The sequence below is a fragment of the Peromyscus eremicus genome, chromosome X (genome assembly GCF_949786415.1).
Source record: "Peromyscus eremicus chromosome X, PerEre_H2_v1, whole genome shotgun sequence".
NCBI classification, from domain to species: domain Eukaryota; kingdom Metazoa; phylum Chordata; class Mammalia; order Rodentia; family Cricetidae; genus Peromyscus; species Peromyscus eremicus.
Window position 1 is genome coordinate 75467005 of NC_081439.1, and position 24113 is coordinate 75491117.

Consider the following 24113-nt stretch of genomic DNA (forward strand, 5'->3'; position numbering starts at 1 on the left):
TATCAATCATTTATGCCTTCTCCCAGGAATGCTGCTTCTAAGCTTATCCAGGAAAGTCCTGAACATACTATCCCCCCCACACACACACTTTGAGGAAGATATCCTTATCTACTTGAAGGTCTTCCTTACGCCTTGGAGGTTGTGACACATAAAGTAGCCACAGGTCTCTTTATGAGGCTATGAGACATTCTTGAAACATCTGTCCCTCTACTTACACTGGAACAAGATATTCAAAACAAAGTAAAATTCAAAAAGGTCAACAAGATTTGGTGGGGTAGAGGAATTGGACACAACTCAGATTACAAGCCTCTTCCCACTGTACACTCAGACAATTACATGCCATATACCTCTGCCCTACACAGAAACATATTGATAAGCAAAGTATGGAGTGGAAAGATGATAAAAAGAATGAGATGTCAAGACCTCCCTTACTTTGAAAAGTTAGCACACACACAGCCACTGTGGTGTCATATGACCAAGGAACAACAAAATGCCAAGATTAGACATACAGACAAATTCTATAAAGATATAAATGTGAACATTATATCATGCCAGAATTGAATAATAACTGCAGCAGCTTTGGCCTGAGGATTTTTCTTGGGCACTCTGACCACAAAGAGTTAATAATACACTGCTTGGGACATGGCAAAATGTCCAGGGTAGCTTGAAGATTTTGTTTTGGTCTAGTGTCATTGAAGCAACCAAAGCTACCAGCCTGAGAACAGGCTGTCATATTCTTCTAGATTCTTAAAATTGGGTTATGGGGTTAATGAGTAAGAATGATAACTCTGTTTAATAATGACGTCAAAATGTGAGGGAAAAATGATTAAAAATGATAAGTCTGTTCTGTCATAGTTTATTAAAGATGACTAAAAGATGAGCAAAAGAAAGTGAAACACATGTCCAAAAACATAAATGATAAGATCTATGTTTTGGAACATCATAAATGTATCCCTGTTTACTAAATTCTATATAAATAAAGCCTGTGAGAGATACAGGTTGTCAGAGTAGGACAAGCCACACAAAGATGTGCATCTTCTCTATCTATCTCTCCTAAAACAAAACTAAGAAGTGTCCTATGTCTGATTCCTCCCATCACTGCTCTTGCATCCACTCATCTTCAGACCCTACCTTCATCCAGAGCTGGACTGCGGCAATCCAGACTGCAACTCCAGCCCATAGGATGCTGTTGTTAACATTCAAGGTAGGGCTTTAAACTTCAATTAAACCTCTATGAAAATTCCAGAGGTGTGTCTCCAAGGTGATTTCAAATCTAGTCATGTTTGTGGACCTTGGAAATTAACCATCTTCTTGGCTTATTTTATTATTCATTATGTGTACGGAAATTACTATGGCACTTAGAATTTCTACATTTCTGTATTCATATTACTTGTATTGCTGTAATTTTCAGTAGATTTTTATGTGCTTATTTGCTTTGCTCTTCTAAATTATTCTAAAGTGATTTTAAAGTAACATATTTGCTTGCTAATATATGAATACAATTTTTTAAAGAAATTGTTTGCTTTTAACCCTCAGTTTATATCATTCTCTTGTATAAAATGCTGATATTGTTTACTAGAGTCACATTGACACTTGAGAAAAGTGGCCATCTTTGGTGGCTATTTTACTGTGAGGTAAGAATATCCCTCACAATTCAGTTGTCATGGGAACCTTCATGTAGATTCAGAAAGCTCCACCTTTGTCCAGTCTGGCAGTTCACCCTTTCCAGGTATCAAATTTCTTTTTAACTCCTCTGAATTGTTATGTGACTTTCCATTGTCTTTTGGCTGTTTCATTAGATTACATTTGAGTTGGGCAGTTATCCTACACAATTACTTAATTATGTGGTCAGCCATTGTTTAAATATTGCCTCCTAAAAAATCTTATATTTTTATGGGAATTTCAGTGGTCTAATCTTCAACACTCTCTCATGTATACTCCTTTATTATTTTTCTTTCTGAATTATTCTTATCTAATTGTAATAATAAATTTTATGCTCATATATGACAATGTTCTATGTGTTTTAGTTTAATATCTTAGTGTATGATCATTAAAACATGTGACTATCTTGGTTTCTATATATTTGTGAAGTCAGAATCTTGATCTCTTATAAAAAGTGTTTCATTGCCATCTTTCATTGCAATCTGACATTCCATCTTTTTTTTTTTTTAAATTTCAGGACTTTTAAAGGATTAGCTTTATCTTTGGCTATTGAAAGTACCCAACAAATTAAGGATATGTGTTTCTACTAATGTTCTACTTAAAAATCATAAGTGTTGAACAATCTTTATTTATAAAAAGCATATTATAACTTTAGTTTAAGTACAATGGACTGTTTTTCAATATATTACTTCTAATTTTGATACCATTACTTTAAATTAAATTTTTTTCAATTAACAAATATTTTATAACATATTATTTATTTGACTTGTTCTTAATTATCAAAACTTTACATTCATTAATTTGTTATTTGTTCCCTGTCTTAGTCTAGGCCTGCCTAGCCCTGTGACTACTTGGCTGATTGTTTACATTGAGAAGTCAAGAGAACTCACAGTTATATATGAGTTGTCCTTTCAACCTCCGTATACTTAGTATTTAAAAACCATATCAGAGCAGTATGAATATTATGCTTTACAGGTAACAGTGTAGAATTTTTTGTAAACTAGTGGATTTTGAATTTATCTTTGACCTTCGACTATTGCAGCAGAGTATTTTGCAAGATACTGGTATCTCAACTTTTACTTATCTCAGAATGTTGTACAGTAGTACTCCATTTACATCCTTTAGTTGTGTTTCTTTCTTTTTTTTTTAGAACACTCTTGCCTAATGCAGGCTAACTGTGAACTTGTTACAAAAGTGAGGGTGAATTTGAATTCCTAATCCTCCTTCCTCCTTATCCACAGTGATGTGACTAAATTCATGTACCAACACACCTGTTTATTTAAATCTTCAGTTCTATTTTTTATTGTAGAAAATTCTCAGTATTATTGCTTACTTTAAATCAATTCCATGTATTTAATACTGTCATATAATTATTTCTTCTTTTTTATTTATTTTATTAACTTTTTTCATTTATTTTACATACCAACTGCAGTTTCTCTTCCCTCCTCTCCTTCCTTTCCCTCCCCCTTCCCATCTACCACCCTCCACATCTACTCCTCCTCTGTCTCCACTCAGAAAGGGGCAGGCCTCCCATGGGCTTCAACAAAGTATGGCACTTTGTTGAGGTAGGATCAAGCTCCTGCCTCTAAATAAGGCTGGGCAAGATAATCATGCTGGGGAAGTGGTTCACAAAAGACAGCTAAGTCCCAGGGGTAAGTCCTGATCTCAATGCTAGAAGCCTTACAAACAGACCAAGCTACATAACTGTCACACATATGTAGAGGGCCTAGGTCAGTCTCATGCAGGCTCCCTAATTGTTGATCCCCTGTCATGACCTTGACCCCACCCCCACCCCAGCTCATACAATCCCTCCTCCATTTCTTCAGAAGGACTCTCAGAGCTTGGCCCAGTGCTTGGCTGTGGATCTCTGAACCTACCAGGCTAAGCAAAGTGTCCCTGCATAAGCCCCAGGTTCCAAACAGCCAGCTCATGCACTGAGGACAGGTCCCAGTCTCACTGCTTGGGTGCCTCCTAAACAGTTCAAGCCCCCTGGATAAGTGTCTCTTTGGTTAGTCTAAACTTCTTTCACACCACCAACCTGCTTCCCATACCCAGGTCCCCCAAACTACTCCCTCAAGTTCCCATCCCCCCCAACCCTGCCCCCAGTTTACCCAAGAGTTTTCTTCTATTTCCCCTTCTGAGGGAAATTCATGCATCCCTATCTGGGCCCTCCTTTTTATCTAGCCTCTCTGGGAACTTTGGATTGTAGGTTGGTTATCTTATACTTTACTGCTAATATCCACTTATGAGTAAGTACCTACCATGTTTGTCTTTCTGGATCTGGGTTACCTTACTCAGAATTATTTTTTTCTAGTTCCATCTTTTTGTCTGCAAATTTCATGAGGTCACTGTTTTTTACAGCTGAATAATATTCCATTGTGTAAATGTACCACATTTTCCTTATCCCTTCTTCAGTTGAGGGCCATCTAGGTTGTTTCCAGATTCTGGATATTATGGACAATGCTGCTATAAACATAGTTGAGCAAGTGTCCTTGTGGTATGATTGAGCATCATTTAGATACATTCCCAAGAGTGATATAGCTGGGTCTTTTAGGTAGATTGATTCCCATGTTGCTGAGAAGCCACCAAATTGATTTCCAAAGTGGCTGTACAAGTTTTACTCCTAACAGCAGTGGAGGAGTGTTCCCCTTACTCCACATCCTTTCCAACAAAAGCTGTCATCAGTTTTTGATCTTAACTATTCTAACAGGTGTAAGTTGGTATCTGAGTCATTTTGATTTGCATTTCCCTGATAACTAAAGGGTGTTGAACAACTTTTTAAGTATTTTGTCCATTTGAATTCTTCTGTTGAGACTTCTTTGTTTAGATCTGTACCCCATTTTTTTTAAATTGGATTATTTGGTATTTTGATATTTAGTTCCTTGAGTTCTTTATATATTTTGGAGATCAGCCCTCTGTCAGATGTGGGGTTGGTGAAAAACTTTTCCCATTCTATAGGCTGCCATTTGTCTTATTGAAAGTGTCCTTTGCCTTACAGAAGATTTCCAGTTTCAAAGGGTTCCATTTATTAATTTTTGATCTCAGTGTCTGTGTTACTGGTGTTATATTCAGGAATTAATCTCCTGTGTCAATGCATCCAAGGTTACTTCCTACTTTATTTTCTATCAAGTTCAGTGTTACTGGATTTATGTTGACTTCTTTGATCCACTTGGACTTCAGTTTTTTGCAGGGTGATAGATACTGATCTATTTGCATTTCTTCTACATGCTGACATCCAGTTATGCCAGCACCATTTGTTGAAGATGCTTTCATTTTTCCATTGTATAATTTTGGGTTCTTTGTCACAAATTTATATTTATCGGTGTGTGAATTTATGTCAGCATCTTGATTTGATTCCATTGATCCACGTGTTCTTTGTTTATGCCAATATCAAGCTGTTTTTATTAATATAGCTTTGTAGAAGAGCTTGAAATCAGGGATGATGTTACCTATAGAAATCCCTTTATTGTATAGTATTGTTTTAGTTATCCTGGGTCTGTTTGCTTTTTGATATGAAACTTAGTAGTGCTCTATTGTGGTCTGTGAAGAATTATGTTGAAATTTTGATGGGGATTACATTGAATCTGTAGACTGATTTTGATAAGTTTGCCATTTTTATTGTGTTAATCCTACCTATCCACGAGCATGAGAGATCTTTTCATCTTCTGATATCTTTTTCAATTTCTTTCTTCAAAGAAATTGTCATACAGGTGTAGCTAGAGTTTTCCTGTGTGGCCAACAGTCAGGACAAATCTCTCTCACCTGCCAGTCCCACAGCCACTCAGACCTGACCAAGTAAACACAGAGACTTATATTGGTTACAAACTGTATGGCCGTGGCAGGCTTCTTACTAACTGTTCCTACAGCTCAAATTAATCCATCTCTATAAATCTATACCTTGCCACGTGGCTCATGGCTTACCGGCATATTCACACGCTGTTTCTCATCGTGGCGGCTGGCAGTGTCTCTCTGACTCAGCCTTCCACTTCCCAGCTTTATTCTCCTCCTTGTCCCGTCTATACTTCGTGCCTAGCCAATGGCCAATCAGTGTTTTATTTATTGACCAATCAGCAACACATTTGCCATACAGAACATCCCACAACATACAGGTCTTTTACTTGTTTGGGTAGAGTTACCCCAAGATATTTTATATTATTTGTGGGGATTGTAAAGGGTGTTATTTCACTAATTTCTTTCTCAGCCCATTTATCATTTGTACCTAGGAGGACTACTGACTCTTTTGAGTTAATTTTGTATCCTGCTGCCTTACTAAAGGTGTTCATTAGCTTTAGGAGTTCCCTGGTGGAATTTTTGTGGTCACTTATGTATACTATCATATCATCTACAAATAAAAATTTGACTTCTTCCTTTCCAATTTGTATCCCCTTGATCACCTTTTATTGTCATATTGCTCTAACTAGAACTTCAAGTACTATATTGAATATATATGGAGAGAGTGGACAGCCTTGTCTTGTACCTGATTTTAGTGGAATCACTCACTAATTTGATATTGGCTGTTGGCTTGCTGTATATTGCTTTTATTATGTTTAATATATTCCTTGTATCTCTGATCTTTCCAAGCACTTTATCATGAAGAGATGTTGGATTTTGTCAAAGGTTTCTTCAGCACCTAACAAGATGATCATGTTTTTTTTTCTTTCAGTTTGTTTATATGGTAAATTACATTGACAGACTTTTCATATGTTGAACTTTCCCTGCATCTGTGGGATGAAACCTACTTGATCATGGTGGAGATTTTTTATGTGTTTTTGGATTTGGTTTGCCAGTATTTTATTGAGTATTTTTGCACCAATGTTTATGAGGGTGATTGGCCTATAATTCTCTTTCTTTGTTGCATCTTTGTGTGGTTTTAGTATCAGGGTAACTGTAGCCTCATACAAAGAATTTTACAATGTTCCTTCTGTTTCTATTGAATGGAACAATTTGAGTCCTATTGGTGTTAGCTCTTCTTTTAAATTCTGGTAGATTTCTGTGCTGAAACCATTTGGCCCTGGGCTTTTTTTTTTTTTTTTGGTTGGGAGACTTTTAATAACTACTTCTATATTCTTGGGGTTATAGGTCCATTTAAATTGTTTATCTGGTCTTGATTTAATTTTGGTATGTGGTATCTATCAAGAAAATTGTCCATTTCCTTTAGATTTTCCAATTTTGTTGCTGGCTTGCTGTATATTGCCTTTACTAAGTTTAGGTATGTTTCTTGTATCTCTGATCTCTCCAAGACATTTATCATGAAGGGGTGTTGGATTTTGTCAAAGGCTTTTTCAGCATCAAATGAGATGATCATGTGGTTTTTATTTCAGTTTGTTTATATGGTAGATTACATTGACAGATTTTCATATGTTGAACCATCCCTGCATCTCTGGAATGAAACCAACTTGATCATGGTGGATGATATTTTGATGTGTTTTCAGATTCGGTTTGCTAGTATTTTATTATTTTTGCATCAATGCTCATGAGGGAGATTAGTCTGTAATTCTCTTTCTTAGTTGGGGATTTGTGTGGTTTAGGTATCAGTGTAGCTCTAGCCATGTAAAAAGAGTTTGGTAATACTCCTTCTGTTTCTATTGTGTGGAACAATTTGAGGAGTATTGGTACGAGCTCTTTGAAATTCTGGTGGAATTCAGCACTGAAACCATATGGTCCTGGGCTTTTTTTGGTTGGGAGAATTTTAATGACTGATTCTATTTCCTCAGGGGTTATAAGTCCATTTAAATTGTTTATCTGGTCTTGATTTAATTTTAGTATGTGGTACCTAGCTAGAAAATTGTCCATTTCTTTTACCTTTTCCAATTTTGTGGAGTACAGATTTTTGAAGTATGACCTGATGATTCTCTGAATTTCCTCAATGTCAGTTGTTATGTCCCCCTTTTCATTTCTGATTTTGTTAATTTGGATAATCTCTCTCTGACTTTTGGTTAGCTTGGATAAGGGTTTGTCTATCTTATTGATTTTCTCAAAGAACCAACTCTTTATTTCATCGAATCTTTATGTTGTTCTCTTTGTTTCTATTTTATTGATTTCAGCCCTGAGTTTGATTATTTCTGCCATCTACTCCTCCTATGTGAGTTTGTTTCTTTTTGTTCTAGAGCTTTCAGGTGTGATGTTAAGTCACTAGTGTGAGATTTCTCTAAATTCTTTATGTAGGCACTTAGCACTATGAAATTTCCTCTTTGCACTGCTTTCATAGTGATCCATAAGTTTAGGTATGTTTGCATGCATTTTCACTGAATTCTAGGAAGTCTTTAATTTCTTTATTTCTTCCTTGACCCAAAGGTAATTCAGTTGAGTGTTGCTCAGTTTCCATGGGTTTGTAGGCTTCCTGTAGCTTGTGTTGTTGCTGTTGAATTCTAGCTTTAATGCATGGTGATTGTATAAGGTACAAGGAGTTATTCCAATTTTTTTTGTGTCCATTGAGATTTGCTTTGTAACCAAATGTGGTCAGTTTTAGAGAAGGTTCCATGACATGCTGAGAAGAAGGTATATTCTTTTGTGTTTGGGTGAAATCTTCTGTCTATATTTGTTAAAATCTATTTGAGTCATAACATCTGTTAGTTCCCTTATTTGTCTGTTAAGTCTCTGTCTGGCAGGAATGTCCATTGGTAAGAGTGGGGTGTTGAAGTCTCCCAATTTAAGTGTGATGTTTGATGAGTAATTTAAGCTTTAGTAATGTTTGTTTTACAAATGTGGATGCCCTTGTATTGGGGGCATAAATGTTCAGAATTGAGACTTCATCTTGGTGGATTTTTCCGGTGATGAATATGAAATATGCTTCTCCATCTCTTTTGATTAATTTTAGTTTAAAGTTTATTTTTGCTAGATATTAGGATAGCTACTCCAGCTTGCTTCTTAGGTCCATTTGATTGGAAATTTTTTTCCCAACCCTTTACTCTAAGGATTGGTATTAAGAGATATTAATACTCAGTAATTGTTAATTCATGTTATTTTGGGGGGTTTATTGCTAATAATGTTAGTGTGTGTGTGTGTGTGTGTGTGTGTGTTTCCCTTCTTTGGATTTGGTGGTGTAAGATTATATTTATATATTTCCTCTGTTTTCATGGGTGTAGTAACTTCCTTGGGTTGGATTTTTCCTTCTAGTACTTTCTGTAGGGCTGGATTTGTGGATAGGTATTGTTTAAATCTGGTTTCATCATGGAATATCTTGTTTTCTCCCTCTGTGAGGACTGAAAATTATGCTGGGTATAGTAGTCTGCAGAGGCTGGCATCTGTGGTCTCTTAGAGTCTGAAAAACATCTGTCCAGGACCTACTGGATTTTAGAGTCTCCACTGAGAAATTGGGTGCAATTCTGATAGGTCTGCCTTTATATGTTACTTGGCTTTTTCATTTTCAGCTCTTAATATTATTTCTTTATTCCATGTTTAGTGTTTTGTTTGTTATGTGGCAAGGGGACTTTTTTGACCAAGTCTATTTGGTGTTCTCTAAGCTTCTTGTATCTTCATAAGCATGTCCTTCTTTAGTTTTGGAATGTTTTCTTCTATGTTTTTGTTGAATATATTTTCTGTGCCTTTGAGCTGGAATTCTTCTCCCTTTTCTATCCTTATTATTCTTAGTTTTTGTCTTTTCATGGTGTCCTAGATCTTATGGATGTTTTGTGTTAAGAATTTTTTTTCGATTTTACCTTTTCTTTAACTAGTGAAACTATTTCCTCTATCCTATCTTCAACACCTCTTCCATCTCTTGTATTCTGTTGTTGATGCTTGCATCAGTATTTCCTGTTTACTTACCCAGATTTTCCATTTCCAGAATTCCCATGGTTTGTGTTTTCTTTATGGTCTCTATTTCAATTTTCAAGTTGTGCACTGTTTCCTTCACCTATTTGGTTTTTTTCTTGGTTTTCTTTGAGGAAATTATTGATTTTTTCCAAGTTTTGATTGTATTTTCCACAATTTCTTTAAGGAAATTTTTTATTTCCTCTTCAAGGGCCTCTATCATCTTCATAGTTATTTTTAGAGTTGTTTTCTTCTGAATCATCTGCATTGGGATGCTCAGGTCTTGCTGTTGTAGCACCACTGGCTTCTGGTGGTGTCATATTGCCCTTTATGTTGTCAATATATTCTCATGCTGGCATTTACACAGTTTGGGATAAATATAGGTACATGTGATCTTTTGTGATATCTTTGTTGAATGAGTCTTTTGTTCCTTTATTATCTGTTTCATTTGTTGTCTTTTGGCCTGAATGGCCAATGGTTCTGGTGATTGGCTCATGATCAGGTTCAATAGGATTGTCTCAGCTGAAGATTGTGGGGGTTTGGGTGCCTAAATCCAGCATATCCTATAATTTCATCTGGCTGGTGTGGGCTTTACTTATGCCTATGGAGTCTGTTCTTCCATCTAGTGTGGGTAGTACCTGTGCCTGTTTTTCCAACTGGTGTAGGTGGTGCTTGTACCTATACGGTCTGGTGTTCTTCCAACTGGTAGGGGTGGCACTTGTGCCTATATGGTCTGCTGATATTTCACGGGAGGCCTGTACATGGGGAGGATGTTGGGGTAGCTGAGTTGGGCAGTGGATTTGGGCTTGGAGGAACAGAGTCCAGTGGATGACAATTGTGTTACAGCCTGTCTGCAGGTCTTTTACCTGCTGATAGGCTGCTGGAGACTGCACCAGCACAGTGGAGTTCCACCAGATTTGGGGGCAGGGCCCAGCTGACTTTCTGGAACTGACATGGGAAGGGGAGGGACACAGGATATAACCTGGATCTTAAGGCCTAGGGATTGGGGCAGTTTAGCTGGGAGACCACTCACTTAACTGTTCTTAAAACTCATGTAGGTGGTGCTTCGCCTACAGGGGCTGCTGTTCTTCCAACTTGTGTGGGTGGTGCTTATGTCTATAGGGTTTGCTGGTGTTGTGAGGAAGGGCTGTCCACTGTGAGGGTGCTGGGTTAGGTAGGTTTGGGTGGCCGTGTGGCTCATGAGGAAACAGTCTAGTGGATGTAAAGGGTGATGGTGCATCCTGCCTATAGGTCTCTCATTTGCTGACCAGCTGCTGGGGACTCAATTGTCTCTTCATAAAATGATCAATACATTTATTTTTATTCTGTATATATTCTGTCTTATATCTTTGTGCCTACTGTACTTTGAGTTTGTGTTCATCATTGAATTTGTATCTAATAATTGCATACATGTTTAATATTCCAGTTTTAGCCTATCTCAATCTTTAATTGTTTGGGTTGCTGCATGTCTTTAATTACAGAAATTGATAGATGGGTTAGAAGAATCAGAAATTCAGGGTCATTCTTTGCTATAAAGCAAATTTTAGGTCTATACATTGTCGTGTCCGCCTCGACCAGCAAGGATGATGCGACGCCAGACTCTTCTCTAAGCAGTTTATTCAGGAACCTTGAACAATCTTCTGACCCCAGGGAAAGTCTTTTTCTTCTTCTCTCTCTCTCTCACTCTCACTCTCTCACTCTCCTTTCTCACTCTCACAGTCACCCACAGTCACTCTCACAATCACTCTACTGGGAAAGTCAGCCCACGCCCTTTATAGCCACTGGGCAAATCAACCCCGTGGTGCCACGTGGACAATGCCGCTAGGGTCAGACACTTGCAAGCAAGCCAGATTAGGTCCAGGTGTGCAGAAGCAAGCCGGATCCTAGCCTTAGCCAAATAAGGAGCACCTGCCATCGGGAAGGCAGAAGGCAGAAGCCAGACGCTGCACCATCTTTGAGGCACGGCCGTGCACGGCTCTCTACAGCTCCCCCTTTATTGTTTTAAGCAGCAGGCAAGAGCAGAGGTCTAATCTCTACCAAAAAACAACTTGGACATTGTACTGGTGTTAGTCCAGGTGTCATCCACCCAGAGAACACTTGACCCGTCCGACACCCTTTTTTGCAGAGGTGGGAATTAGGGCATCAACCCACATGCAATTAGACTTGCTCTTCTTGGGTTTTGCAATACAGCTAGACCCAAGTGCAGTGCACTAGCCTCGCATCCTGCGCAATCAAGCTTTTAATGCGGCCAGCCAGGCCTGGGGAGACTGTGCAGCTTCTATGGCTGTAAAGGCTTGGATAATCATGGCTGCATTGCGTTGCTGAGAAACCCTTAAACGAACAATGCACCACAGGCACATCAGGGAGACAAGTACCAGTAGGCCTGCCAGGGCACCTAATCCCGCCCACTTCTTTAGAATTGATGTTATGGGCAAAGGGTATAGCCAGGCTTTTTTATAAGAGCCCAGAGTAGTCAGCTGCTCCCGCTGGCACGCTTATCAGAATCAGGGCTATCAGGATCATGCACATCAGCTTCCGGGGTGTCATCACGTCTCTCCCTCTGAGAGGCCTGTCGCACCAATCATTCAGGTACCCAGATAGGGTCTAGCCGGTCCTGCGGAAAAACACAAACAGAACCTCCCGCCCATGTCAGCACGGGATCGGGGCCATGCCGGCTACCCATGAGAATATCTTTCCACTTCACCATGCCCTTCATAGGGCTGTATGGATTAAGACCTCTTATGGTGGTGGAGGATCTTCCTATCAATAAACCCACCGTGCCTGGCTTCAATCGCTGTTAGCTCAGGTTTTTTCTGTGTTGCATTGATTTTCCACAGATCTCAGCTGCGGATGCCTTGTTGTACTGTTTCTGGCATCCACCATTCTCAGTTTCTTTTGTTACTAAGCTGCATAACTGCAGCCGCAAGGCCTGCGCTAGTTAGAGGTCCCCCTAATTCTCTGCATACTTTCATCCTTACTTCTAGACCTTTGTTCTTATAAGGGGTGATCGCAGCCTTGCATTCTTTGGTACACTGCTCATAAACTAGCTGCTTTATAAACGGCATCGCGGTATCTGGATCCCCAAAGATTCTGCCTGCAGCCTCGACCATACGGGCCACAAAATCTGAAAAAGGTTCCATAGGTCCCTGAAGGATCTTAGTAAGGTTACCGCTCACTTCCCCTTTATTAGGTAGTGATTTCCATGCCCTTGTTGCTAATTGATTTATCTGGTCATAAACCTGCTGTGGATATCCATTTTGTTGATTGGCAAATCGGCCTTGTCCCAGCAGCATGTCTACATCCCAAGCTGCTTGACCTCCACCTGCAGCCCTGTTAATCGCAGCTTGCTCACTGGCAAATTCTATCAAAAATGCCTTCCAGTCTAAATACTGTCCTGCGCTGAGACATGCTCGAGTAAGATTCATCCAATCGGATGGAGTCATGCAAAATCTGTGCAGAGCCTCCACTTGAGCAACAGTGTATGAGGCTGTGATGCCGTAAGTCCGGACAGATTCCGCTAGAGACTTGATGACCTTAAAATCCAAAGGTTCATGGTATCTCTGCTGAGTCTGGGCATTGAGAAACACTGGGCAAGCTAACTGCATTTCAGTTCTAACCTGTCTCCAAACCTCCGGGTTAAAAGAATTCCCCATAGAGACAACTCTAGACATGGAGGCAGATTCCAAATACAGTGGAGGAGCTGAGGGAACGGCTCCACACTCAGACTCACATCCTTTAATTCTTTCTCTTTCTCCCTTATTTCCACCCCTTTTCTTTCTTATTCTCACGCTCTGCAAGGTTTCACATAATGACTCTACACCATCAAAATCAGGGGAAGAGATAGGGGACTCGGAATGCTCTAAGTCCGAAAGGTCAGGATATAACCTTGTTTTTTCTTTCCCCTTTTTTGTTTTACTTCTGGTAGACGCTGCTCTAGCAGACATGGCTCTTTCTGATCTTTCTTCCTGCAACATTTCTAAGGCTGCCTGTCCATTCTCTACTGCACTGCTGCAGCGCTGGTCTTTGAGACACCCTCTCACTAATTTCCAAACTGGTCTAACTCCATGTTTAAGCGTCCCTTGTTCTGCAGCAAAGTGTAGATCACGGCCCAACTTTTCCCAGGAAGCTACCGTGAGGCTTCCAGAGACTGCAAACCAGGGTGCCACGACATCACATTCCTCCAGAAATCTTTCCAAAGTACCCTTCTTAATCTCTAATTTCTTTGAAAGGAGCAGCTCGTTAAGAGCCAGAAAAATTGGGTGCGAAGAGGTTGCACCCATGATACTAGCAGCACCTTTTCCTTCACCTGCTTTCACTTTAATTTCCCTGCCCGCTTTTGTCGCCGTTCCACTTAACCTTCCTGTCCGCTTTAGCCGCGGCTCCACTTAATTCTCCTGTCTGCTTTTGTCGCAGCTCTACTTAATTCTCCTGTCTGCTTTTGTCGCAGCTCTACTTAATTTTCCCTGTCCACTTTTTGTCGCGGCTCTACGTTTCCTGCTTTTATCGCACAGATCCCCACCTTCCTTTTCCTGTCCGCTTTGGTCGCGGCTCTACGTTTACCTCGGGACTTACCAGTGCACTGCCCTGACTGCGAAGAGTTCTGAGCCTTGAGGGGTTCCCCGTATGGGCCACCACCTGTCGCATCCACCTCGACCAGCAAGGATGATGCGACGCCAGACTCTTCTCTAAGCAGTTTATTCAGGAACCTTGAACAATCTTCTGACCCCGGGGAAAGTCTTTTTCTTCTTCTCTCTCTCTCTCACTCTCACTCTCTCACTCTCCTCTCTCACTCTCACAGTCACCCACAGTCACTCTCACAATCACTCTACTGGGAAAGTCAGCCCACGCCCTTTATAGCCACTGGGCAAATCAACCCCGTGGTGCCACGTGGACAATGCCGCTAGGGTCAGACACGTGCAAGCAAGCCAGATTAGGTCCAGGTGTGCAGAAGCAAGCCAGATCCTAGCCTTAGCCAAATAAGGAGCACCTGCCATCGGGAAGGCAGAAGCCAGACGCTGCGCCATCTTTGAGGCACGGCCATGCACGGCTCTCTACAATACATGAGATACTGTCTCAAGCATAATAATATTTACAAGAACAAATCATAACCATATATAAATGTTTCAAATATAATTATAATTAATATTAAAGTTACTTGTGCAAATATCAGTACTGGGAGGCACTTGTTGACATGTTGCAGGTTCTTCTGTCTCTTAACAATGAACAAATGGAAAGTTATGAGAAAGGAGATAGTTATTTAAGAGAAAAACAAACTAGATTGAAATTACCCCAGAGCTGGATCATAGTTTTGCTCCCAAAGAGGGAAAGATGGGGATCCCATGACTTTCCATGAGTGGTTTACATTTGTTTGTTGGTTGGTTGGTTGGTTGGTTGGTTGGTTCGTTCGTTCGTTCGTTTTTGCTTTGCTGTTTTGTTACACATAGACAAGATCATTCTTGTGGTGCCAAAGAGTTGGAATACCAAAAATCTTTTCCTTCAACAGAAACATAACTGACTGCCTTCTGTGTAAAAGGGCATAGAGCTTGCCTAATAGAGACCATAGAATTTTATTCCTATTGTGCCTTCCATTGGACAGAATTCTCCTTTTCAGGTTCAAGATATTCTGGGTCAGGAGAAGGATAGCTCTGGAGGGCTAGTATCTTTACTTGCAGAAGTTGTTTAATTCTAGAAGATACTAGTTGAATTATTAGGTTTAGAATACAAAAAACCTTTAGTGACAAGCTAGAATCAGAGGCATGGATAATAGTGCCACTGTAGGTATTATTCCCCATAGCAAGTTCCTTATTGATTCAAAAACAGATCCTAGGCATGATTCCTAATAGATCTTAGAGTTTAGATTTGAGTATACCTTAATCATCTCTAATTTTATTGGACTATGATGAACTTACAGTGAATTATTACTCTAAAAGCAGTATATTTATTAAACATTATGCTAACCCCTCTCACCATACTTCCAAAAAAGCTAAAGCCCTGTAATTCTGAATGAACATTTGTGTAAGGGAGTGAACACTTCTCAATATAAAAGTAGCCTTTCATGTCTACTATAGTGGTAGGGACAGGTTCTATACTGATATTTCTAATGCTGCAATTCCCATGGGGAAGAATGAACTTTTCATTATATTCCAACTCAGTCCTGGTAATTCAAAAGTGGGTTACTAGTATTTAGAGAACCAAACTCTGTAAGTTTGATAACCCCAGTGTTGTAACTCTCTTTTTTTATATATATAAGAAGGTCTTGACAAAGGATCCCAAGTTGGTTGCGAAAGTTAAGAAAATCTCTCTAGTACACTTTAGTTTTTGAAGGTAGATGCTGCAGTATATGGACCTTGCCATCTCTGAATTAGAACAGAAAGTATCCTTTTTATACACACAAAATTAACAGGGAGGCTACCTGGAAAACAGGACCCCAAGAAAGACACGGGGATCGCCCAATGACAAAGAAATGGGAGAAATCTACATGAACAGCCTGGACATGACTGGGGGTAATGAAGGGCAAGGGTCGAGGGAAAGAGAGCTTGGGGGAGCGGGAGATCCCAGCTGGATCAACAACAGAGAGGGAGAACAAGGAATAGGAGACCATGGTAAATGAAGACCACATGAGAATAGGAAGAAGCAAAGTGCTAGAGAGGCCCACAGAAATCCACAAAGATACCCCCACAACAGACTGCTGGCAATGGTCGAGATACAGCCTGAACTGACCTACTCTGGTGATGGGATTGCCAAACACCCTAATTGTCGTGCTAGAAACCCCATCCAACTACTGAAGGATCTGGATGCAGAGAACCATGGCTAGGCCCCGGGTGGATCTCTGGGAGTCCAATTAGCGAGAATGAGGAGGGTTTATATGAGCGAGAATTGTTGAGACCAAGGTTGGATAAAGCACAGGGACAAATAGCCAAACGAATGGAAACACATGAACTATGAACCAATGGCTGAGGGGTCCTCAACTGGATCAGGCCCTCTGAATGGGTGAGACAATTGATTGGCTTGATCTGTTTGGGGGGCATCCAGGCAGTGGGACTGGGATCTGTGCTCATTGCATGAGTTGGCTGTTTGAAACATGGGGCCTATGTAGGATCGCTTGGCTCTGGGAGGAGGGGACTGGACCTGCCTGGACTGAGTCTACCAGGTTGATCTTAGTCCTCGGGGGAGGCTTTGCCCTGGAGGAGGTGGGAATGGGGGGTGGGCTGGGGGGATGGTGAGGGGGGCCGGAAGGGGGAGAACAAGGGAATCCGTGGCTGATATGTAGAACTGAATTGTATTGCAAAATAAAAATAAAAATTAAAAAATCTGATGGCCAGTAATTTTATAGCAGTAGAGGGTCCCTAGGACCAAATATATTTATGAGAAAAAGGTATGGGAAAGTTTTTTGTGTTGTACAGTGATCTCATACCTCTGAATCCCTAAATGAAAGGGGTCAGTTTCCAAGTATCTTCTTTGCATACTGAAGGAGAGTGGGTACTGTATGAGATGCTTGGCAGGTCACATTCTGGATGACAGGCATAAGAAGGTTGAATTATGGACAACAGTTTGGGTAGCCTTTGTTTCATTATGTAGTGATAAAATGCTGTTATTTTGACAGGGTTGTGCAAACAGTAAGTCCCCAGTATCACTGACTAGTTTAGCAGATTCAGAATGGTTACTGAGAAAATAGTTAAATTTCCTGTTTTGCAAGGACACAGGAAAATTGGGATCCATAAGACTTATAGTCTGAATCATGATCTTTCTCTGGTTCCTAGGGCAGTTTTTATCCTTATCATACAAACTACCCATTGGATTTATAGAGAAGACATTTAGAATCCTTATGAATGGTTCAGTTCCGACAGAATGAGAAAAATCAGGAACTGATTTTTTAAAGGAAATTTATATGGCTCTTTGGCTTGAAGTCCTGAAGGAAGTCTTTCAGTTTTGATATTTAGTTTGCAGTCTCTCCTCTCCATCCCCCATTCATGGTTTCACTATATGGGATATACTTCAAACATGCATATGTGGTATTAGTGTGAGTCATTTCTTTTATACTAATTGAGAAGCCTCGAAAGAATTGCTTGTGGTGAATTTATTACATTTTAGGACAAAGCCATCAATGGAAGGAGTTAATGATATCTGCTACCTCCTTTAAAATAGGCACAAACAGATTACTTATTCCTCTAGGAATAGGAAAAATGAATAAAAGCAGAATAAATTTTTTATTTCACCTGGAGCACATAAACTGTTCTGCATTGGTTTAGGATTATAAGAGAAAAATAGGATCAGGGACTGTTCAAACCATTTAAGGCACTAATCATCAAGCTGTCACTTCTCTTTGTTTGTTGAAGAGAAATTTGAGGAGTTCCCACCAATTGACAGGAACAGATGTTTTCTTCTGGGTCTTCAAGTAGAATCAGTAGGTTTGAGGTTTCTGATTTTAGACTGAATATATGAACCAAGCTGTCCACTTCTTGTGGTCTGACAATTACAAAGATGATCAGGACCACCTAGAAAAATCACTTCCATCAAAGGTCCAGTCAATTCTATTTTTTTAGGATGTCTTTGAGTACTGCAGAAGCTAGGGCTATCATCACTTTAGATATATTACAGAATTGCGGGAATGCTACAAGGTAACTCAACAAATCTCTCAACTGGGGAAAGGGACATTGAGAGACAATCAGGGTTGGGTGAATAAAAACCTGGTGTTCTGATTGACACATTACCTATAAAATAACATATTGTCTTTGGGGTATATTTACTACCCCAAATTTATCTGTTGACAAGAAGGATACATTTCCAGGGAAAGAGCTAAAGACAAAATAAGTGTCCTATTGTCAATAAGTACCTTGTTTTTTTCTTACCTACTACATCTAAGGTAACCCAAAGTCGAGGGATGGAGTCAGCTTCTTCCCTAGGCATTATTAGTCCTATGAGGTCTCTATAATGTTGGGACTGGCCTCTCTATTCTAAGAACAGGAACAATCTATATTCCAGTGTCATGCCTCAGAGAACATGGCCCAGAAGATGAGGGTGTGTGGTGTTTGACAACCAACCTGGGCCTTTTCCTTTTGATGTCTGAGTATTTGCTGGATAGACCTGGCTAATAACTCACTCAAGAGTGAACATAATCATATGAAGTCTCCTTATTTCTTTCTTTCATTCCAGATGGTCATTCTTTGGTGTGCAATAGCTAAATCTCAGGAATCTAATGACTAATCTGTAGTTTCTGAAGCCGTCTATGTATGTCCAAGACTGACTGGTTATTAAAATGTTAATCTAAAAGACTTTCTCCTTCTGGGAATAAAGGAATCAAGTTGATGAATTTCCTGAAAGTCTCAACTAGCATATTGAGATATAAGGCAATTTTTTTTGAATGCCCTCTCTGGTCTTTTTAAAGATAACAAGTTTTTTAATACATCTTTGCATTTCTGTAATAAGACTTTCTGTCGTCAATCTATGATTATGGCTTCATGCTTAGTTATCACAATTACAATTAGTGAGTTTCTGATCTTACAGGTTCTGTTCACTGTGAAGATGAGCATAAGGATTTTGACTAAATAGTTCATCTACATGCTTTTCATTTCTCCCAAAATTTTCTATTGCCCCATCCCAATCAGGGATACAATCAAGTAGTATAACCTAAAATGGTTTTGTGTAAACTTATAAGCTAAAATTAAGGTCTTTAAAATGCTGATAAATCAAGATGAGTCATCAGAGACGTAACAGTGCATCTCTGCTGTGGATGTCACTCTGTATAAATAAAATGCTGATTGGCCAGTAGCCAGGCAGGAAGTATAGGTGGGACAAGCAGAGAAGAGAATGGTGGGAATAGGAAGGCTGAGGAGGAGATGACAGCCTGCCGTCCAGGGAGCATCACGTAAAGGCAACAGGTAAAGCTACAGAACATGTGGTGACTTATAGATTAACGGAAATGGGCTGAGTTTAAGTGTAAGAGCTAGTCAGTGGTAGGCCTGAGCTAATGGCTAAGCAGTTTTAATTAATACTGAGTGATTACTTTATAAGCAGTTGCAGGGTCCGTGAGGCTGGGCAGGACTGGAGAAAACTTGAGCTACACATCTCCTTGTACTATTTGAGGTCTTTGAAAAACACACATGGGCTTTGTTCGTTCCACAGTTCCTAGTACTTCCCTTAAGGAGAATGGTGTAAACATAGGAAAGTATTGCGTTTATAAGAGTCTACACTCTTAGTATGACTTGTAATACTGGGTAACTTTTGGCAAATGGGATAGTACTGAGGTAGTATAGCTCTGTAGAGTTAGGAGAGATAGTTCACAGGAGTTTTGTTGTCTATTATTTCTTGTTTGAAAGGGGGTGTTGCACAGATACAGATATCATTTAAGATATTGCATGTTGCCGGGTAGTGGTAGGCATGTTGCCGGGTAGTGGTGGTGCACACCTTTAGTCCCAGAACTTGGGAGGCAGAGGCAGGTGGATCTCTGTGAGTTCGAGGCCAGCCTGGTCTATGGAGTGAGTTCCAGGACAGGCTCCAAAGCTACACAGAGAAACCCTGTATCGAATATATATATATATATATATATATATATATATATATATATATATATATATCACATGGTTTTGCATTTTTATTGTTTGTTTGTTTTTCTTGCTTTTTCTTTTTTTAGCTGCACTTGAGTCAGCCATTTTTGTTATCCAGGCATGTGTCTGGGAAGATGAAAGGAAGAAGCAAAGAAACAGAGAAGTGAAATTTTGTGGTGTACTCATGAATACAGTTGATGCAGGAAAGTCTAGATATGAAGTGATTTTCTGAGGGCTCAGTGGTATTGGGAAACTTATGTAGTCATACAGGAATCGCCGTATTGGTTAATCTGGTAACTTTTTGTCTTGACTAGTCACTGAACAGTTGATATCTTGGCAAAGCTTGTGGATATGTGTGTTGGAAGCAGTCCCATGATAATTTAGACCAACTCACCCTCAGGACATAAATCCTCATTTGTAGTGTATATCTCACTAGCTTAAATGTCACACATCACCAGCAGCTGGTTTCCCACAAGTTTTGGCTTAGCAGCCTCTGCAAAGAGATATACAATTCCTTGTCTTGACATAAATCCAGCTACTGAAGAATGGTGGGATGGAGGGAGTATAAAGGCTTGTTCTTGGCCCTCTAAAGGAGGGTGATACAGCTGTAGAAAGGAAAGAGAAAAGTTGAAGGTTGAACTTGGTTCTCCTATGCTATGAACAAATCTGTCTGTGGTTTCTAAGAGCAAAAGGAAGGAATTGTACTGCATTGGATCATCTTCTTAAGGACAAAAGAAGACTACAGAAGCATTTCATGCTTTTCTCCTGGCTGGCTCTGCCAAATTTCATAGGCACAGATTAGAGTCTCAGAGGGTAAGAGATGAAGTTTTCATGCCTCATATTTCTTAAGAATTAATTATATATAGACAAGTGAATAGTTACAGGAAATGAGATAGGTTATTAAAGAAGAGAAACAGAAATGCAAGTGATTGTTCTAGAGCTGGACCAAACTGAAGGGAGAGAGAGGCACCCTGAGACTTTTTCTGGGTTATTTCAGTACTATACACCTTTCTGTTTAAGATGTTTTCTTACAGGTAGCCAGCATACAACAAAGTTTTCAATTTTCTGCTAACATAACATTCTTTCATATGTTATTCTCTGTAATGTCATCTTCTCCCTATTTCCTATTCTTTATCTCACTACAAAAATCAAAGAAGATTACAATATTAATCTAAATTGTCTTTAAATCACAATATAGAGAAGTGCTATCTTGACTCTGTCTCATAATTCAGTTCATCATTTACTAAAACACATACACAAAACAGACTCTAACACATACATACATACATACATACGTACGTACATACATACATACATACATACATACATACAAGATGGTCATTTTATATCTCATCAAAAAGTAACTAGTTATAAAATTTAAAATATAGTTCATAGTTACTTAGATATAAGTAGTATTCATATTAAATCAATTTTTAAATAATATTTTTGAGGTTTCACATAATCAAGTCATTTTTTAATTTAATTTAATTTTACATATCAGTCCGGGATTCCCTTGTTCTCCCCCTCCCGCCCCCCCAACCCCACCTTCCCCCCCAGCCCACCCCACATTCCCATCTCCTCCAGGGCAAAGACTCCCCTGGGGGTTGAGTTCAACCTGGTAGATTCAGTCCAGGCAGGTCCAGTCCCCTCCTCCCAGGCTGAGCCAAGTGTCCCTGTATAAGCCCCAGGTTCCAAACAGCCAGCTCATGTACTGAAGACAGGTCCCGGTCCCACTGCCTGTATGCCTCCCAAACAGATTAAGCTAATCAACTGTCTCACTTATCCAGAGGGCCTGATCCAGTTGGGGGCTCCTCAGCTATTGGTTCATAGTTCATGTGTTTCCATTTGTTTGCCTATTTGTCCCTGTGCTTTTTCCAATCTTGGTCTCAACAATTCTCGCTCATACAAACCCTCCTTTCTCGCCAATTGGACTCCTGGAGCTCCACCTGGGGCCTGGCCATGGATCTCTGCATCCAGTTCACCTCAGTCATTGGATGAGGTTTCTAGCACGACCATTAGGGTGTTTGGCCATCCTATCACCAGAGTAGGTCAGTTCGGGCTTTCTCTCCACCGTTGCCAGTAGTCTATTGTGGAGGTATCCTTGTGGATCTCTGTGGGCCTCTCTAGCACTTTGCTTCTTCCTATTCTCATGTGGTCTTCGTTTATCATGGTCAATTTTTATTATCAGATTACAAAGTTTTAAAGTATTTCTGACCAAAACTATATATACATAACCTTTATTCTAATTATCAAGCCATAACATTAAAAAATAAAATAATAACTGAGAGATGGCTTAGCAGTTAAAAGCACTTGCTACTCTTCTAGAGAATCAGAGTTCAGTTCCCAGCATCTGTGTTGGATGGTTTACAACCACCTGTAACTGCAGTTCCAGAGGATTGGGCAGCCCTCTTCTGGACCCTACAGGCATCGACACACATAGCATGCACACATATACATGCATATACATAAAGTTCTTAAAAATGACCTTCTATCTCTTCAGATATAGTAGACAATTCTAAGCCAGTTTTAATATGCCATGAATTTAAAAACAAATAAATCACTGCTCCAGTCACCAGAGTAGACCAGTCCAGGCACCTTCTCGACCATTGCCATTATTCCAAGGTGAGGTCATCCTTGCAGATTCCTGAGATTCTCCAGCACCCTGCTTCTTCCTATTCCCATGATGTCTTCATTTATCATAGTATCTCTTTCCTTGTTCTCCCACACTGTTGCTGTTCCAGCTCAAACCTCCCATTTCTTTATGTTCTTATCCACTATTCTTTGCCCTCCATTACCACCCCCCACTCACTCCCAGTTTGCTCATGTGGATCTCATTTATTTCTCCTTCACTGGGCTATCTATGTGTCTCACTTAGGGTCCTCCTTGTTAGCTAGCTTCTCTGAGCTGTAGGTTGTAGTCAGGTTATCCTTTGCCTTACATCTACTATCCACTTATGAGTGAGTACATACCATGTTTGTACATCTGAGTCTGGGTTACCTCACTCAGGATGATATTTTCTAGTTCTATCCATTTGCCTGAAAATTTCATATCATTGTTTTTTCGCTGCTAAGTAGTACTCCATTGTGTATATGTACCACATTTTCTTTATCCATTCTTTGGTTGAGGGTCATCTAGGTTGTTCCCAGGTTCTGGCTATTACGAATAATGCTGCTATGAACATAGTTGAACATATGTCCTTGTGGTAAGATTGAGCATTCCTTGGGTATATGCCCAAGAGTGGTATATGTAGGTCCTGGGGTAGATTGATTCTCAATTTTCTGAGAAAACACCATACTGATAGAGCCTTCATCCAGTTACTGATGGAAGCGAATGAAGAAATCCATGGCTGGGCACCAGGCTGAGCTCTGGGCATCCAATCGATGAGAGAGAGGAGGGATTCTGTGGGCAGGGGACATTGAGATCATGATGGGAAAATATGCAGAGACAACCAGCCACACTAGTGCAAATCCATGAACTATAGACCAATAGCTGTGGAGGCCCCATAGGACTGGACTAGGCCCTCTGGATACACGAGACAGTTGTTTAGCTTGAACTGTTTGGGGTACCCCCAGGCAGGGGGATCGAGATCTGTCCCTGGTGCATAGGTGAGCTTTTTGGAGCCCAGTGCCTAGGGTGTGACACCTTGCATAGCCTTGGTACATGGGGGAGGGGCTTGGACCTGCCTCAGCTGAGTGTGCCAGGCTCTGCTGGACTCCCATGGGAGACCTTAACTTGGGGGAGGTGGGAATGGGGGTGGGTTGTGGGGGAGGCTGGGCTGCAGAAAGAGTGGGGATCTGGTTGGTATGTAAAGTGAATAGAAAATTTCTTAATAATAAAAAAAAAGAAAAAAGAAAAATATTTTTCATACAATATACTCTCACCACAGTTCCTTCTTTTCCTATTCCTTCCATACCCTCCATACCTTATTTCAGAGTAAACTTGAGGACCCTTAAGGAGAGTAACTGATTAATGACAAAATGAACTATTATGAAAGAAATTCTTTTACTAAACAAACAGGGGAAAGTGGATAGTGTGGTCATTGTGCCAACCTACATGCTGAGGTAGAATCATTACTTCTTAGTTCTGAAACAGACAACTTTCTTGATGATTTTTTTTTTATTCAGATGATTAACAGGCTTACTCAGATTAACTTTTGAG

At 40.0% G+C, this 24113-nt stretch overlaps 1 protein-coding gene across 1 annotated transcript in view; it reads left to right on the forward strand.

Annotated features, from left to right (window-relative positions):
• Positions 1 to 1666: 1666 nt before the first annotated feature.
• The window catches only part of LOC131898783 (vigilin-like), a 32467-nt gene continuing 10020 nt past the window's right edge, over positions 1667 to 24113 (forward strand). Inside the window, exon 1 of the mRNA XM_059249975.1 lies at positions 1667 to 1729. The gene's annotated coding sequence lies outside the window, so the exon portion shown is untranslated. The remainder of the gene's footprint in view (positions 1730 to 24113) is intronic.